Source organism: Nuphar pumila, chromosome 9 (genome assembly GCF_984573655.1).
Source record: "Nuphar pumila chromosome 9, dmNupPumi1.hap1.1, whole genome shotgun sequence".
NCBI lineage: Eukaryota > Viridiplantae > Streptophyta > Magnoliopsida > Nymphaeales > Nymphaeaceae > Nuphar > Nuphar pumila.
This window is the reverse complement of record NC_143257.1, coordinates 43,750,079-43,768,370: the sequence shown is the minus strand read 5'-3', so window position 1 is coordinate 43,768,370 and position 18,292 is coordinate 43,750,079. Positions and strand designations below refer to the sequence as shown.

The 18,292-nt window shown below is 39.3% G+C and overlaps 1 protein-coding gene across 3 annotated transcripts in view; it reads right to left on the bottom strand.

Moving 5' to 3' along the window:
* LOC149828577 (cytochrome B5-like protein) overlaps positions 1-16,607 on the bottom strand; it is a 93,798-nt gene extending 77,191 nt beyond the window's left edge. For all 3 annotated transcript variants that reach the window (XR_016434054.1, XM_090016894.1, XM_090016893.1), the window contains exons 1-2: positions 16,396-16,607; positions 15,724-15,767 (exon numbers count right to left, since the gene is read on the bottom strand). The gene's annotated coding sequence lies outside the window, so the exon portion shown is untranslated. The remainder of the gene's footprint in view (positions 1-15,723; positions 15,768-16,395) is intronic.
* Positions 16,608-18,292: the final 1,685 nt, after the last annotated feature.

Below are 18,292 nucleotides of genomic sequence, written 5' to 3'. Positions count from 1 at the left end.
GCGAATCTCGTCTCTCCATTTTCCCGCAAATATTTTTTAAACGGAGGCGAGTTAAATTTATAAATATTTTTCAAATCAAGGTCAAGTGAGACCGCGCAAAAGAGTTCATCTTTTCTCTTCTTTCTTTCTTTTCTCTTCTCTCTTTCTTTTCTGTCTTTTTATTTTTCTCCCTTTAAAAAGGAGGAAAATAGAGGTTAGAAAAGGAAAAGAGAAGGAAGAGCAAGAAACCACAAGAGAGGAAAAATTTTGCGATGATCACAGCGACATTGGTGAAGTAGGCACATGCCTGGCGAGCCAAGGAATCTACTGACGATCTAGGGGCATTCTTTCTCCCCCTTCACCAAAAGAGGTTTACAGCAATGGGTTGATCACCTATGCGGTTCGAACTTCCGAAGCTCATCATTCAACCGTGCTCGAGTGCTTGGCTACGGTAAGCATTTCTCTTTGTTGGGTTTGCACACCTTGTTCGGTGAGGCTTTCATCTCCACGAAGCCTTCATCGAAAGTAACTCAGCGTTTAGAGTTGCTTTGCACTCTATCTTCAATTGTGTATGGTCGCCCATAGGGTGCCTACGTTTTTGGCAGACTGCGGTGTTGCCCAAGCAAGCCTGCAACGTGTCGTACTGTTGTGCTGCAACTGCTGCTCGTGCACGTTAGCCACTTGTTGCAGCTGCACCCCGCATTGTCGCATTGTGCTCTGCACAGTCCCTGCGCCCGCGGCCCCCTGTGCGCCCCTCTTGCGTTGCCTCCTGCACCGCATGCCTGCACCTGCAGCAACACTGCCCTCTTGGCCCCTACAACAAGGGGGTTGTGCCCTGCACCCTGCGTATTGCATTGGATGATGTCAACTGCAATCCAACAACTGCAACCTCACTTCCTCCTAGCCGCCCCTCGGCAAGTATTCATGCATTCTTTGAGTGGGCAGCTTGCGTGTGCTTTCGGGTGGCTCTTAAGAGCTTGTAATCCGGGTCTGCGTGCCTGTGTATTTAACTTGTAACCCTAGCTCCGGCTAGACGAAGCCCGTTCAACAAGCCTTTTTTCCTCTTCTTGCATGAGTTTATTTTACGCGATGCGGTTTGGCCGTTACACACACTCACGCTGGCACCGACTACACGAGCCCAACGTCGCGAGACTTGATCGTCATTGAGCTTGAGTATAATTCTCCTGCTCGGCAAAACGAAAATTTCCCATAACACTTCCATAGACCATCGGATTCTCGAAAAAGGGCCGCACCATGAGGCACCCGGTGCGGTCAACACGACCCTGGGTGCGTTGACCGCACCCAGGGTCATTTTCGTCCAATTTTTGAACCTAAAAAAAATGTTGCCCGATCAAAAGGGGTTGCGAAAGAAGTTTGCCCTAATCTTCTCCTCTCCTCTCCCATGCAGCTCCGCTCTCTCTCGCCTCCTCTCCTCCCGACGTCTCGCAGGGGAGCCTGACGCCACCTCCTCCTCTCCCTCTTCGCAGGTACCCTCTCGCTCTCTTGTTGGGTCGACAGGGGAGGGGTCGAGCCCCCTTTCCTGCTCCCTCTGATTTCGGGGAGGGGCCGAGCCCCCCACCCTGCTCCCTCTGATTTCAGGGGAGGGGTTGAGCCCCTCCCTGTTTTTAGCAGGGGAGGGGCTAAGCCGCCCACCCTGCTCCCTCGGATTTCAGGGGAAGGATCGAGCCCCCCACCCTACTCCCTCGGATTTCAGGGGAGGGGTCGAGCCCCCCACCTTGCTCCCTCTGATTTCAGGGGAGGGGCCGAGCTCCTCCCAAGAAAAAATTTCTTCCGGGGGGCGCTGCCCCCCTACGACCCCCCCCCCCCCCCCCCGCCGGGGGCGGCCCCCCTTGAACCCCGCCCGCTGATCGCGCAGCGAGACCCACGTCGAGGGGGGAGCCCCCGAACCCCCAGTAATGACAAAAACTCCGAATAAGGCTCCACAACTCATAATTGGACTCGATATTATAAATCTTGATTGTCTACATAATTGATTTTAATATAATTTTTTTTGTGTTTTCAGGACAAAAATGATGGATAAAGGGAATGGACTTGCGTCATCTTCATCCCCACATGTGAGTTTTGTTGCTAGTTGTAGTGGGAGTGATGATGTAGGATCACTATGGGTACATGTAGTTAATCTTGCAAAAACTAGAGAAGGGGGTGGTGGAAACAAGAGATTTCGATGCAAGCGCTCTGTGAAAGAGATTTTGTTCGGTCTTACACAAGTGTGAAGGCTCATTTGTTGAAGATACCAGAACATGGCATTTTAGGATGCAGAAAGGTTGATGAGGCAATGTGAAGACAACAACAACAACTACGCCTTCATCCCAAAACAATTGGGGTCGGCGATATGAAGCAAAAAAGAAAATCATTTTGAAAAAGACAATACAAAAAAATACAAGAAGAATATGAGAAGAGAAAGACAATGAGTAATTCTTGTGCAATTAGTGTGTCATTTGGAAGCCACCAAGAAGATGCTGAAAAAAAAAAAGTCAATGTAGGAGGTAGATGAACGATACAAGAAGCATTCAATACATATGGAAGGAAGGATATGGATAGAAAAGTAGGGAGGTGTTTTTATTCTAGTTCACTCCCATTTAATGTGGCTAGAATCATTATTGGAATGATTTAGTAACATCTTTGGTAAATTGTAATTTGAGTGGCTATGTACCACCAAAATCAGAAAAAATACGAACCACACTTCTTGCAGAAGAGGGGGAAAATGTGGAGAGCTTGCTGGAGATTAAAAAATATTTATGGGAGCAAAATGGAGTTTCTATTGTTTTTGATAGGAGGTAGAGGAATGATACAAGAAGCATCAATTTCATTGCTTGTTCGCTTGGTGGCTCAATATTCTTAAAAGAAGTTGATGCATCTGGGGAATATAAAAATGCAGAGTATTTGAAGGGGTTGTTTATAGAAGTCATAAAAGAAGTGAATGATCAGAAAGTGGTACAAATCATTACAGACAACGCTCCAGTTTGTAAAAGTGCAGCATTGTGTTTGAAGAGTAAGTACCCTCATATTTTTTGGACTCCCTGTGTAGCACACAGCTTAAATCTGCCCCTAAAGAGCATTTGCAACCCCAAATAAGAAGAAAATTCACAAGCATATGATTTATGTTTATGGATTGAAGATTTAAAAAAAAAATGTCAAAAGCATTAGGAATTTTGTTGTTAACCACTATCGTGCTAATGCTATATTTAATAGGCATTCTGACCTGAAATTGTTGAAGGTCGCTAAAACACGTTTTGTGTCCATTATTGTGATAGTGAAGAGAATTAAAAAAGTGAATAATGTTTTGGTTAACATGGTGATTGATGAAAATTGGATATTCTATCATGATGATGATGATATCAAGGCTCAAGAAATTAAGAAATTCATTCTTGATGATGAGTTTTGGGACAGAGTCATAGATTTTTCAATTTACGCAACCTATTTGAGAAACGTTAAGAGAAGTTGATAAGGATGTGATGCAGTGAAGGGCACGATGAAGCCTTCACGGTGTTTTGAATCTGATGTGGCTGCTCTTTGCGGTCATGTGAGAACTCCCAAACAGACACGTTAAGGGACTGTCACAGGGCAGACCTACCAACTGATGTTGTGTGGAAGGTCGGCTGCAATGTTCCTGTTTGCTGAGATGGTTGGCGACGTTGGTGCTCTTTAAAACAACGACGAAATGGATGTTGTCCGCTCTTGGGGTTGACGTTGATGTTGATTCTTCAATGCACGAGTAGTTGTGCAACAACAAATAACTTAATGGAAAACGTTGACGCAAAGGATCAATCGATCAGGTCAATAATTTATTATTTGATGAGAAAGACTACGAGTCAATACAACGTAACCAGAAAGGAAAAATGGAAAAATGTTGTATAAACTAGCAAGCAAACAAACAACATAAATGCAGTAGCCAAAAGGCTGCTGGCAAAACTGACGTGAAGTTGAAACAAGCAATAAAGAAAAACCAGTAGGAAAGCAAAGAAGGCAATGACAAAAACCAAAGACTGACAGAGGAATAATAAAATATTCAGGCTGACAAAAAGAAAGAACTCAAACACAAAATGACAAGAAACCAAACCATAAAGGATGTGCGGCTAAAGGAAATGAATAACAACGAAAACTAAAGAAAAAAAAATAGAAAACCCAAGGCTGCTGCAATCAAAACTGACAGATCTTTAAAGTAATGAAAAGGCTGACAGGAAAGTAATAAAGAAAACAGAAAAGGAAGACAAAGGTTGCTGCCAACTGTGCGTGAAAGAAAGAAACTCAGAAAAAAAAAAAACATAAAGGAAAAGGTTGTTGTAGTATTGATATTTTCTCCCTCCCTCGCACGCAACCCTAAGTTGGGTTATTTAAAAAGTTTTGGTTGGATTCAGGTCTCGGGTCCGGACCCAAACTCGAAATACGGTTGTGTGTTGTTGGGTATGGGACGTGCTCTGCATCAGGATGAGTCTATGCTTCACAGAGTTTATGAAATGTGGGATAATATGATTAAAAAAATACAAGCTATAGTTTTCAAGCATGAAGAAAAAAATATCCCGCATTGGATGATTCAAAAAATTTTAACCATATTCATTCAATTTTAGTCAGAAGATAGGATAAGAGCAACACTCCTTTGCATTGCATGGCAGATTCTCTTAATCCAAAATATTATGCAAATAAGTGGGGGGCAGGTGGTATTGGTCGTGTCCCTCTAAATTTAGACCCAAAGCTATCAAGACATAAAAATATGTGTATGACAAGACTTTTTCTAGAAGCATATCTTCTACATCAAGTCACACAAGAGTTTGAAAAATTTTCATCTTTGAGATTATATGGACCGGCATTATTCGCGAGAGAGGAGGGTAATATAGATCTCATCACATAGTGGTCAACATTTGGATCAGAAACACCTTTTCTCCAACGTCTTGCATTAAGATTGCTATCGCAGCCTGCTAGTTCATCTTGTTGTGAAAGAAATTGGAACATATATTCTCAAATCCACAATATGAATAGAAACAAACTCACCAGCAAGCATGCAGAGGATTTAGTATATGTTCATTCAAATCTTCGATTACTTTCGCAAACCAATGATGAATACAAGTACTAATTTGCTCTCTTAGTTATTTGATTATTTCTTAGTTTTTCATTTAAATATATTTGTATTGTATTTAACATTTTCAAATTGGGTTTATAACGCAGACAAGGAACATCCAAATTTTGGGATGTAAACCTGGAAGAGTGTGACTTCGAGGGAGAGCATGATTTCAGCATGACAAACATGGATTTAGCTGAGCTCAGTATTCCTTCTAATGATGCATTTGATGATGAAGAAAATTATTAAGATTTGTTACTTCATCGTCATATACATTGTAGGATATATTTTTGGTATGTAGTTTAGTTCTTTTCTGTTTTACTTATTTGATTGATATTTAGGTTGATTTATGTAATTGCTTTACTTATTTGATTGATATTTAGGTTGATATATTGCATGCATGATGAATGATATTATCAACCTAAATATCAGGTTTTGCTGCACTAATTAAAATTCCAACAAAGCTTGTAGCTCTAACACATTTTTTTTGGATGTACTAAGATCAATCAAAGTGATCTCACACAAAAATCTCATAGAGAATAAAATTCCAACAAAGCTTGTAGTTCTAACACCATTGAGCTGATTGAACTTTTAATTGGTGCAGCAGAACCTGAATGAACTTTTAATATTTACTACAGCATATTATAGGAATATTTCACAAATCCATGAAGTGCTCAGGTTATGAGCCAAACTACTCAAAACGCTAGACCTTGCAAAAGAAAGTTGATGAATTCTAGTCAAGCAGCTTTATCTCAGTTGAGGTCATCTCAAGCTTGGCTCATCAGAGTTGAAACATGCTTACCTGCCATCAAACATGTAAGCTAGGGAAAGTGTAGCCATGGAGCAGACCATTTTTCGAAACTGAGAACATTATAATGTAAGTACCAAATGGAGACCTGGATGAACCTCCTGCTTTGGCAGGTTTCTAACAGGGCATGAGTTTCACTGATATTATTCTTTATGATCTCAAAGTAGTTACCAAATGACTTGTTGACAAAGGTTTGCGCTCCAAAGTGCCTTATGCATTATGGTGTCAATGCCCTCAGTGACCAGAAGGAAGTTCACCAGGTCAGCACTACCAATATCTCCTTAAGCAAACGTGAAGTACCGAGTTGTTGGAGTTGAACACAGCAATAATCAAAAGAATTAATGCAGTCATTTATTACACATGGTGAGTCACGGGAAAATTGTGAATTATTTGTCCAAGAAAGCTTGGGCTTAAACCAAGTTATTGAATCAATCTAAACCATGATAAACTCAGTTAATGTAATATCACGTATTTTCACACTTAGTTAAATTTGAGATTCTTGAAAATTTGGCTAAGTCTGGGAGAAAAATCGTTTGAGCCTCGATTTTTGATCGATGCTTTTGAGTCTCGGCTTGTCCCAGGTCTCATCAACTAGGTCTAAACGAGCCACTTAAAACGTGAAAAAAATGTTTTATTTTTTACCATTAAATTTATGCAAAATTCGGGTTATTTTCGGGCGAAATTTAGAATTTGATAGTCGTATAATATGTCATTGGATGTGTCTCGGAATTCTGAGTGCAACAATATTTTATTTTTCTCAATTCAGGCAAAGGTTGAGCCAAAAATCGCATTTTTTTAAAAAAAAAACTGAGCAGTTTGTTGGGTCGGATCCGGATTTGGATCGAACCGGATCTGATGAATTTGATCCAAATTAATATGGATTTGGACTCTAACCAAGACCCATATTAATATGGATTTGATCCAACTCAAGACTCTTTTGGATTTTGGAGATGAAATTGGATCTTGGATCCAAATCCATATCCAAATCCATGCCCAATGATTTTTTCTAACTTTAAATTCATCAAAAACCTTTAAATTGGAGTTTATTTATGTTAATAAGTCTCCCACATTAATTTGGTAATTTTTGGAAACTTTTGGAAATTTATTTATAATTTAATATTAAATCATTAATTAATTTAATGCAATTCCATAAATTTAAACATTTACTTTAAGATCCATTGATGAAATCCATGTATTTTCATCTTTTTGAATGTTATTATGGTTTAATGTACTTGTGGAGGTATTTTTATGTTAAAACAAATTTTTTATCCATGAAAAATAGTGTTGTTATGCATGTGCACCATGATATCATCGATTTCTATGAAAAACTCATGATAAGAATGGTTAGGGTATGTGAAATCTAGGTATAACCAAGCAAAAACGTGGTTGCACATATGCTTATGCCAGCACCCAGCTGTGTGGGCCTCCACTGACCACAGTCAGCTGAGCCATGTGCTGGCAGTCCCAGCCGATTGGGTCGGCTGGGCTAGGGTTCCAACCCAGTCAGCTGGGTGCTGGCCATGTAAAAAAAAAGAGTTTTTTCTGTGTAGGCTGGCTGTCAGACCAGCCGAATTCGACTGGCCTGACAGGCCGAGCCTAGTGGACAGCCGAGCCCAGCCGAGTAGTCGGCTGGGCATGTTTTGAAAAAAAAAACGAGTTTAATAAATTATTTTTTTTATTTCATGTTGGGGCCCAACCAACCCTAGTCCGCTGAGCCATGGGCAATCAGCCCCAGCCGACTGGGTTGAATACCTGACCCAACCGACTGGGTCAGCTGGGTGGGGTTTGGCTGCATGCGAGACCCAACCGACCGGGTTGGCTGGGTCATTGGTTCTCAAAAAAAAAATTACACACACATTATGTGCATATATGTTAATCCAGATTTTTCAGAAGTTTCTTTTTTCTGGTTCTATACATATATAGCTACTCCTCTGTAAGTGGTTAACTGATTTATATTTATTGCTTGACTTGTTGCATACATGCTTAATGTTCATGCATCCTGTCATGTCTGTGTACAGGGTGACTAAAATGCATATGGTCATGCAAAGCTGTTAAGCATACACCTATGTAACATTTATGAGTGATGCCATGGTCTAGCTAAACATGTAGTTGTTTTGGTAGCCATAGTACAAACTGTTTTTAATGCTTAAACTGAATATTATATGCTGAGTTAAAAAGTATTAACACATGGTTGTTTACTTATACATGAGCATACATGAAATTGACGTGGGATTACCTGTAAGTGACTCTATGATGTGTTCACAAGTTTGCTTAAAGTGAATTGTAAGTGAAAGCATGTTGTTGACATGAATCCAGGTATTAAATGAAATTATGCGTTGGATTGGATATGAACTTTTGTATTGAAAGAAAGCATGCAATAGACTTGAACATGTGCATTGTATGAAAATGTGCACATGTCACTATCATATGAACTGAATACAAACATGTTTCTAAATATTCTTCTTTAATGCGCATAGTTGAAGTTTGCATACATGAATATGCGTTGAAAAGCATGTGAAAGTAATGCATAGTGGCATGCGATTAATGACTTTTGCATATGAATGCATCGATGATCAAATGGATCATCTTGGATTGTGTGAGCCTTGAGCATGTGTTGCTCTTTGTTTTAGTTGTTAAATGCATTGCAAAAATCAAATGTGATATTATTGTCTTATTTCACTGTTCTATGTTACCACGAGTTGTGGTCCCGTGAAGAGCTTGGCATGTTGATTGGCAAGCTTATGTTATTAATTCTGCATGTTGATTTGCAAATGTAAACAAGATGAATTAATAACAAGATAAAAGAAAGTAAAGAAAGTGTAATTTATGTTTTCTTGATGTCTCTTCTTTAATGTGGGAATCTTGGATATTGCGGTTTTGGGGAAACCGTGAGAATACTAAAATTGTAAAACCCGAAAATTTTTGTTACAAAATATTTTAAAATATGCAAATTGGGCCTAGATCCACATTTCAGATCTAGGACCCATAAAGGGGTAATTAGGAATACATGATATCAAACATGATTTAATAACATTACAACAAACAACAAACAACAACAACAACAACTACGCCTTCATCCCAAAACAATTGGGGTCGGCGATATGAACCAACAAAGAAAATCATTCTGGGTCTTCCACATGAATCCTTCTCCTCCATTCATTTCTATCCAATGCCATGTCCTCGGTGAGGTTCAAAGCATTCATATCCTTTCCTATCACCTCCATCCATGTCTTCCTAGGCCTACCCCGACCTCTTTTAACTAATATATTTTCCCATTTCTCCACCCTTCTAACTGGAGCATCATTAGGCCTTCGTCGAATATGTCCAAACCACCGTAAACGATTCTCTCTCATCTTATTTTCAATGGGTGCAACGCCTACCTTCTTACGTATCTCCTCGTTCCGAATCTTATCTTTTATTGTATTTCCACACATCCATCTCAGCATATACATCTCAGCTACACTCATTTTTTGAATATGATGTATCTTGGCAACCCAACATTCCGTAACATATAGTAAAGCGGGCCTAATAGTCGTCCTATAAAACTTTCCCTTCAACCGCAAAGGCATTCTACGATCGCACAACACTCCAGTTGCACTCTTTCATTTCATCCACCCAACCTTTATCCTATGATTTACATATCCATCAATTTCTCCATACTTTTGAATGATAGATCCCAAATATTTGAAAGAATCATCCACCGGTATTTCTTGCTCACCAAGCTTCACTACAATCCCATCTCTATTTCGTTGCTTACTAAATTGACATTTCATGTATTATGTCTTACTCTTACTCAACTTAAAACCTCTTGCTTCCAATGTCTGTCTCCATAATTCTAACTTAGCATTAACCCAAGCTCTAGACTCATCAATCAAAACAATATCATCAGCAAACAACATACACCACGGCACATTTTCTTGAATTGATCTCGTAAGCTCATCCATCACTATAGCAAATAGGAAAGGGCTTAAAGCACATCCTTGATGTAACCCAACCGTTATAGGAAAATTGGTTGTCACCCGTCCACAAGTGCGGACATTGGTTACTACTCCTTCATACATATCTTTAATTATACTAATGTACTTGAGAGAAACACCTTCATCATTGTCCACCAGAGAACGTCCCTAGGTACTCTATTGTAAGCCTTCCCAAAACAATAAAAACCATATGCAAATCTTTGTTCCTCTCTCTATTTCTCTCAATAAGTTGTCTAAGAAGATGATAATAAATAGATAAAATTTTAATTATAAAATTTATTTATTTTTATTAATCCGAGGATCCACAGTTGGATCCATTGGGATCCAACTTGTGGATCCATCTCGTTGGGGTCGGGTTACGGGTCCGGACCCGAGCCGCACCCTGTACAGCCTTTTAAAGGAAAAAAAGGGCAACCCGATAAGGGTTGCCCGATAAAACTGTAACAGAACAAGAAAGGGGAGCAAGGGTGGGGGTGGGGGTGGGGGTGGGGGGGTTACGCAGGGCGTAACCGACCCCGCACCTCTCGGTAGAGGAGGGCTTGGGGCCGATAAAGGGGGAGTGGAGAGGGGGTTCTTGCCCTCTTCACTCGATCTCTCTCTCACGGTGTGAGTTACGTCGGATAACGGGGGGGCTATTGACTGCCATTGAAGGCCACAGCAAGCAGCCTGTCACGGCAGCAGTGAGGAGCGTCAGCCGCGGCCCTGCTTTCGCGTCTCCAGCCTCCGATCGTCGGAAAGATCGCCGAAAAAGCTTCAAAAAAAGGTACGATGCTTCTAACGAATTTGGGTGAGGGATCGAACATGGGTTCAATCTCGTGTGAGGGGTTTGAGGGGAGCATCCAGGGAAGGTTGTCGATGGGTGTATTCCCGATTTTCAAGGGACAAAAAAAAAGGGGTTTTACGTGGTAGTAACTTTTGATTTGGGGAAAACTTTGGGTCTAACCCTAACACGAAAAGAAAAAAAAAATCCCCAAATCGGGCCCATTATGGGGGTCGACTGAGGTAGTGGATGACCCCAGCCGCGTAGGTCCCGAGTGTTTTATAGGGATTACCCCATGCCTGGGGGTTTCTCAGTCAGGAAACGAGCAACTCAGGTGGCCTAAGTTCTTGTGTTTTCTGTCAATATTTTTATTTCGTTCCATGACAGGTTTAAGAAGGTTCTTGGATGTTTCTTTTTCGTCTTCTCTCTAACCTTGTTAGTGGTAGAATAGTATAACATAACATGGAAGTCGAAATTTGCTGGTAGCTGATCTTTGGGTTACTTTTTCCTCTGTTTTCTCTGCCAATTATTCTATTCTTAGATATAACATTGAGATGATAATTTAAAATCATGAATCCAATTGATCTTGTGTGTGGATTTAGGTCTTGATACCATTACCTGAAATGCGTTGTAATTGAATCTGAGTACTTGAAATCTTGGAAATCAAGTTCATAAAGATTGTTTGGGACTTGTAGTTGTTGTTGATAATGGAGTAAGTTGGTCTCATAAAATTATTGCAAAATCTTAACGTGTTGTTTCCATAATGTAGCATTGTATGCTGGACTGAATGTTGGATTTCCAGAACTTGAAGTCATAATTTTGGTTTGATATTGGTTATTTTGATATCAAAAGGGACTGTGTGATTATATGCATATAGGCAATTTCTTGTTAATTGATTTTTGAAATCTTGCTATCCTCAAAATGGAACACTGTTGTGTATACTGAAACAGGGAATAGATGGGTTTGATGATGCAGCACCATTCGATGTTTTGAATTACTAAAAGTCAGTATGTGTTTCAGCTGGTTGTGTGTGTGTGTGTGTGTGTATATATATATATATACATGTCCTGATTTCTATTGGCAGGGCTGATTTCCATATGTTTTCATAGTTAGCCGAATGATGTTAATCGGATTTCCTATTTTCATAAATGAATATACAAAATCCTAAACCATTAAAGCATGAATAGTATGATACACTACTGCTAGGTTCATGAACTATTAAGGTCCGACAGGATCTTGCATGAATTACCTAATGTGATGTTGTAGGTTGTTTATTGGCATAAGATGGTGCTTGAATGTGGTTTAAGCTCAAAATTTGTAAGATGTAGCGTGGGATCATTGAAACATAACTTGAAATTTGTTAGTTGTTTATAATAGTGTTCATTTTATACTGTTTAGGGAGGATGGACACATAAAACTGAAATTTTATATGTAATGTATCTTGCTTTGTCGTCTCTAGCTGAACGTTATACTTTTGTCTAGAGTCCATGTGTTATTTAAAAGCTTGTGCATTGGATTGTATGGAAACACTTGCCGTGGAGGTTTATGCTTTCACTTGACTGTTATGATTATGGTACGCATGAGTGTGAGCATGATTCAATCATTAGTAATTCTTCTTGAACATGTATGCTTGATTAATATGTGAAATGGTACATGAACACTCACACACTTAAAGAAACCATGGATTGGTTAATACCCGTATGTGATGTAGGTAACACACCCATAGTGCAAATGCATATGAATGAGCAATGACATGCATATGTTTGGGTTTATGATTGCATGAGTGCACATGCTTTTGGCTCTTTGGCCTATTGTTACGAATGAAACACTAATTTGGTTTTATTATGTGGTGCATCGATGGCCTAAATGGACCATCATCGGCCTGGAGAGTCGTGGGTTTGGTTTTCTTTCACATATGTTTTTAACTGCATCACTTGAACCACATAAGATGGTTTGGCATTTTACTACATTGTTCTAGTGATTTATACGGGTTGGAGTCCCGAATGGGTCCCCGCAATGGAGGATGCAGGTTTTCACTTTAATTTTGCATATGGTGTTGCAAACTTAAAGAATTAACTTAAATAAAAATATAATGAATAAGAACAGTGTAATATACATTCTGGGATATCTCATCTGGAGTATAAGAATCTTAGATATCCGGTCTTGGGGAGACTGTGAGGATACAAAAACTCTGTGTGCTGTAAATTGTCCCCTGGACCCGATATTGAGGTTCTTTCTCCTGGCCACGGTTTTAGGGAGAGTCCGTCACTTTACCCGGGAGTGGTGTGTTGGTCACAGTTGTGAGTTTGTTTGGTACCAAGGAAGTGGCACATGTGGACGTGGGGTGTCCCTTATGTCCCCGACATTAGATGTGGAGGTCTAATGTTTCGAAAGTGATTCGGTCGAGGACTAAGTTGAAACCCAGTAATAAAATACAAATTGTGTGTTAAGCTACCCTGAGAACTTACTTGACCTCGGAAATTATACTCGTTTAGTGTATCTGCGGGCAACGGTAATTAAAAAGTGAAACTTAAAGTTGTGTGCATTTAATAGGGCATGCATATGGAAAGATGGAACTTAAAAGAAATATAACAGAAGGAATCATGCATTGCACATAATCATGCATTTTTCATGTTATGCATTAGATCATGCATGTTTGAATCATTCTTTATATCATGACATGATTTGGTGGTAGCATAGGATTTACTTATTGAAATAATGCTGCAAGGTTTGGTTATTTAGTTCTTGATATATGGTACTGCTTTATTGTTCATGACTGGTGAGCATATGTAATTGTTGGTAGGTATGGATATTTGAATACTGCAAATTTTATATATGCACTCACTAAAATCATTGCATAAAATCTTATCCATGTTTTTTGACTCACTTGGTTTCTTTAGAAATAGTTGTGCTCAGAATTTCGATTCTGACACCCTACTTTGTTGGTTTTTCACAGGACATGGTGAACAGTGAGGCTAGACTGGCTACTGAGGATGGATGAGAGTCATACTTGCACTTGTCAGTTTCAGCAGGGACAGAGTGGATCTATTTTTGCTTCTTTTAGTTCTTTTTAATTTTTGCAGTTGTTACTTTACTTTTGAGTTGTGTATGAGACTCTTATTGGTTCATTAATAAAAGAGTTTTAGTTGGTTGATTTTGGATGATGGTTGCAACTTCGTTTGTGGTGATTGGGCTATCCAATGGAAATTTGAACTGTGATGACCCCATATCTCGGGGAAGGTTTCCGCATTGAAAAAAAAATATTTCGCATTTTCAAAGGGTATGGATTGGGGTCGTTACAAAAACTCTGTGTGCGGTGTTGTTGCCCCTGAATCCGATATTGATGTCCTTCTCATGACCACGGTTTTAGAGAGAGTCTGTCACTTTGCCTAGGGGTGGTGTGTAGACACAACTGTTGTTTTAGTATACCAAGAAAGTGACACTTGTCGATGCTGATGTTCCTGGTGTCCTGACATTTGATGCTGATTTCAAATGTTTCGATGGATGGTGTTGTTTTTTGATATCGGTCGAGAGCTAAGTTTGGAACTCAGTAATAAAATACTTGTGTGTTAAGTTACCCTGGGAACCCTACTTGACCTCAGGAATTATTACTCTTTTTTAGTATCCACGAGCAATGATAATTAAAAAGAGGAACTTAAATTGTGTGCAATTAACAGGGGCATGCATATAAAAAGAAAAGTCTGGTAAAAGATAATAATGTATTCATTCATTGTACTGAATCATGCATATTCCTGTTTTGCATTAGATCGTGCATATTTACTTGTTTCCTTAACTGTGATATATTGATGAATGCATGATGTAGTTCCTTAATGCATATTAAATGTCTTTAATATTTAAATCGTGATCTCTGATGCTATTGAATGGTCTCTCATACTTAATAATTATTTCATATTGCATGAATGATTCGTTGAATTATGAATGTGTTATATTTACGTCCCTCTAAAATATTACATGAATCTTATTTATGTTCTTTTTACTTGTTTGATTCATTAGCGGGATTCGTACGCAGGATTCTTTGGATTCTAACACCCTACTTTTTGTGTTTTTCGCAACCTTAGATGCCTAGTGGAGAGGACTTGCTTCTGAGAAGAGTCACGAGGGGACTACACGACTGCAGGGCAGATTTTTGGGACGGCGTGGCTCTTTCTTTTTGCTTTCTCTACTTTTATTTACTTATGTCTCAGGCTCTTTACATTTGAATAAATAAAGTTTGGTTTAATTTGATTTGGTATGAAAGATGAGTATAAGATCCCTTGTGGTGGTGGTGGTTGTGTTTCAATTGTAAGAACTCGGGTCTCTAGGATTGTTTTCGCATTTATAAAAAAAAATCTATATTTTTAAGGGGTATGAGTTGGGGTCGTTACCGTTAACACCATGCTTATGTCAAGTCCAAAGTCTTTAAACTTAGAGGTACTAGAACCATCCATATCATCCAAAAATATTATCATAAATTGGGGTATTGTACTCCATTACACACAAGTTATCCTATGTTTCTAGATAAGTTTATGAAATATTTTCCTTTCATGAACCCACACATAGTTAAAGAAGGAAATATTCTTTTGCTTGCAAGTGGAGACAGTTGGCACCTGCCACGCGACTAAAGATATTAAGCAATACCAACTTCAATAAAGAAAACTTGGTCTTTCTATCATTCACCCTACATCCAGGGTGAATCTCCACAAAATAACACAATGTAAGATTTAACATAATGCAAGATCAAGGCATCACAACAATGCAAGATTTCTGATCTTAATACGAATGAGGCAACATAGAAATAATTACACCTAAACAAGCAAATTGAATCAATACTAGAAAGTGCAAAAATAAAGCTTACCATGCCCTGTAACTTTCTAAATGAATTATCAATCATGCAGATTTCATCTTCAAACTCACCAAACAGGTTAAGAAAACCCAAAAGAAAATCAAAATAAAAGGATTCCACAAATTAAGCATCCAAGATCTGGTTCAAGCAAATCAGATCTAATACTGGCCATTCACTGAAACAGATAACAATGTTGAATAAAATGCCCACATAGATCAAACTTAGATAGTACAGTAAAGAAAGCAACAATCCTATATGATAGTTTTCTAGTTTACTCACCAGATCAACCCCAAAGGTTGCTTCTTTGCTTCTTCGGCTAAAGCCTGAAAAAGAAAAAAACAGAGAAATGTGAGCATCAAACAACAAACGCATTAACTCTCTGGTGCATGCTGCCAGTGGACATCCCCTTTGTCCGGCCAGCAAAGGACGACCAGCGGACAAAGGGCTGCCGATCAGCTCTTTTTCGGCCCCAGCAGTCAATATGGACCAGTCAGATTCTAGTCAAATGTGAAGAAGAGGCAACCTCTTTACTCAAAGAAAAAGGAAACCTATTTTCTGAGTTCGAATGGTCTCTTTATGAGCCGAACACAAGCTAAGCTAGGAGCATCTCATCTTTTTTCCTAGCCCTAATCACCACCATTAACACCACAAGGGGACAGTAAACCGTCGGTGAGCAGATTTTGGGGACACGCAGGGGATTTGCGAAAACTGAAGAAGAGAAAGAAGCTCCCCATTTCCCAGAACGCCCGAAGATGAATAACCAATGCAGTGATTCTATGCCGTCAATCCCACCCTCAATTATATTTGTGGTGGTTGGAAGCGAGCGATTGATCAAGCTGACTTTAGGGCGCCATGATACTTTTCTCATTCGATGAAAATCGGCCCCATAACAGAGAGAGATAGAGAGAGATGAAAAATGCACTACTAATGGCGGTTCTTGGGAAGTTGTACCTTGACCCACCGGAAAAGCAAGAGGCCGCACGATGACCCACCGGAAAAATGGGCGTCGGGAAGAGGTTGCTGTTATTTTAGGTCGGAGACTAATGGGCGTTGGGAAGAGGCATGTCGACCCACCGGAGAAGACACCGGCTTTGTTACGGCAAATTAGGCTGCAGACTTGCAGTGTAGAGAGAGGGAGGGGGAAAGTCGTTTTGTTCTGAACTTGTTTTTGTTTCTTTTATTTAACCATTTGGGCGGGCGGGAACCTTTTTTATATCCACGTGTCAGTGATAAGGTTTTTCAACGACCACAGATGACAAAATCAAACAGGGATGGCAGTGGACCGGGGCAACTCGTTTGAACAGGAGATGGAGGACATAAAACGGAACGAGGGCGGGGACGAAGGATAAAACCAAACCAGTGTGGAGATGAACGTGGAGATGGACTTGGCTTTTTCGCCCTGTTTTGTCTTCGATCTCGTTAGTAAAAAACTAAAATATCTTTTAGAGATCACATTGCACGTGAGAGAAGAAGGTTATATGTCCCCCCCCTCACACACACCCAAGAACACGCAGGTGCATGTTCTCGAGTTTGAACGAGCATCACGTATGTAAGCACGTGGGGCTCGTTTCCCTGTGTGTATCGACATCACTTAGCATCAGAGCCCGATGTATTTGCAAAGACCTAAGTACCCTTTTCCGCCATTATCGTCATAAAACAATGTTTTAAGTAAAGAACAGAAATGTCCTTCCGCCAAAAAGGGTTATCCCTTATAGTTTTGGATCACCCTTTGATGGTGCACCATCTGTTATAACAGGAACTCCCTTTAATAACACAGCCTTTGACGTCGTTTGCTATCGTCGGAGCACTCTTTATCATTGTTTGTTGTCACCGAAGCATCCTTTGTCGTCGTCCGCTGTCGCGGAAACACCTTTTTTTGTTGTATATTGTCGTCAGAGTGGTTTTGAAGCATCATTGCTACCATCGGCTGCATCTACCTTCTAGGTGTTTCTCCTCCACTGTCGGATTAGCAAAACTTCTGTCATTTTCGGTAAGTTTTATGTAAACAGATCGATTTGTAAATCTGAATGCTAAATTTTACAACTGGTTGTACTATTCATGCTAAATAACACCTATTTCATACTGAAACAAATTGATTTGTACGTATCCACCTTCTGGGTGTCGAAAAACAATTAGCACAATTTGTTCTTATGAAGGTCAAACATTACAACGATATGTACTTATGAAGGCTAAATTTCTACAACGATTTATAAGTTTAAATATAACAATGGTTTATACATTTAATGTAGTAACGATTTGTTCGATGCAACAATGATTTATATGTTTGAAGCAATAGCGATTTACGATTCATGATTTATACATTTAAAGCAGCAACAATTTATACATTTAATGCAGTAGCGGTTTATGATTTACAATGATATGTACTTATGAAGGGTTCGATTTATACAACGATTTGTACGTTCTATACAACAATGATTTATACGTTTAAAGTAGTAGTCATATGTACTTGTGATTTATACTTAAGTTTGTTAAATCATACTACAATGTTTAGTTATAAAGTCAAAACGTTACAACGATACGTACTTATGAAGGGTACGACTTATACGTTTGTTGTAGCAACGATTTATACGTTTGTTGCAATAGCGGTGTGTAATTATGAAGTTACATCGATTTGTACTTGATTTTGCTAAATCGTACCACGATGTTTACTTATGAAGCCAAATATTGCGATAACTTGTAATGTTGGTGATTGTGTAACAAATGTGATAATTTGTAACAATATATACTTGGGGAGGCGGTTGTAACATATAATGATGCGGTTAAATTTATGTATTGTCCGTTGAGAACAGGACATTGATTTAAAATTTTGAACTGGTAGAGGAGAAAA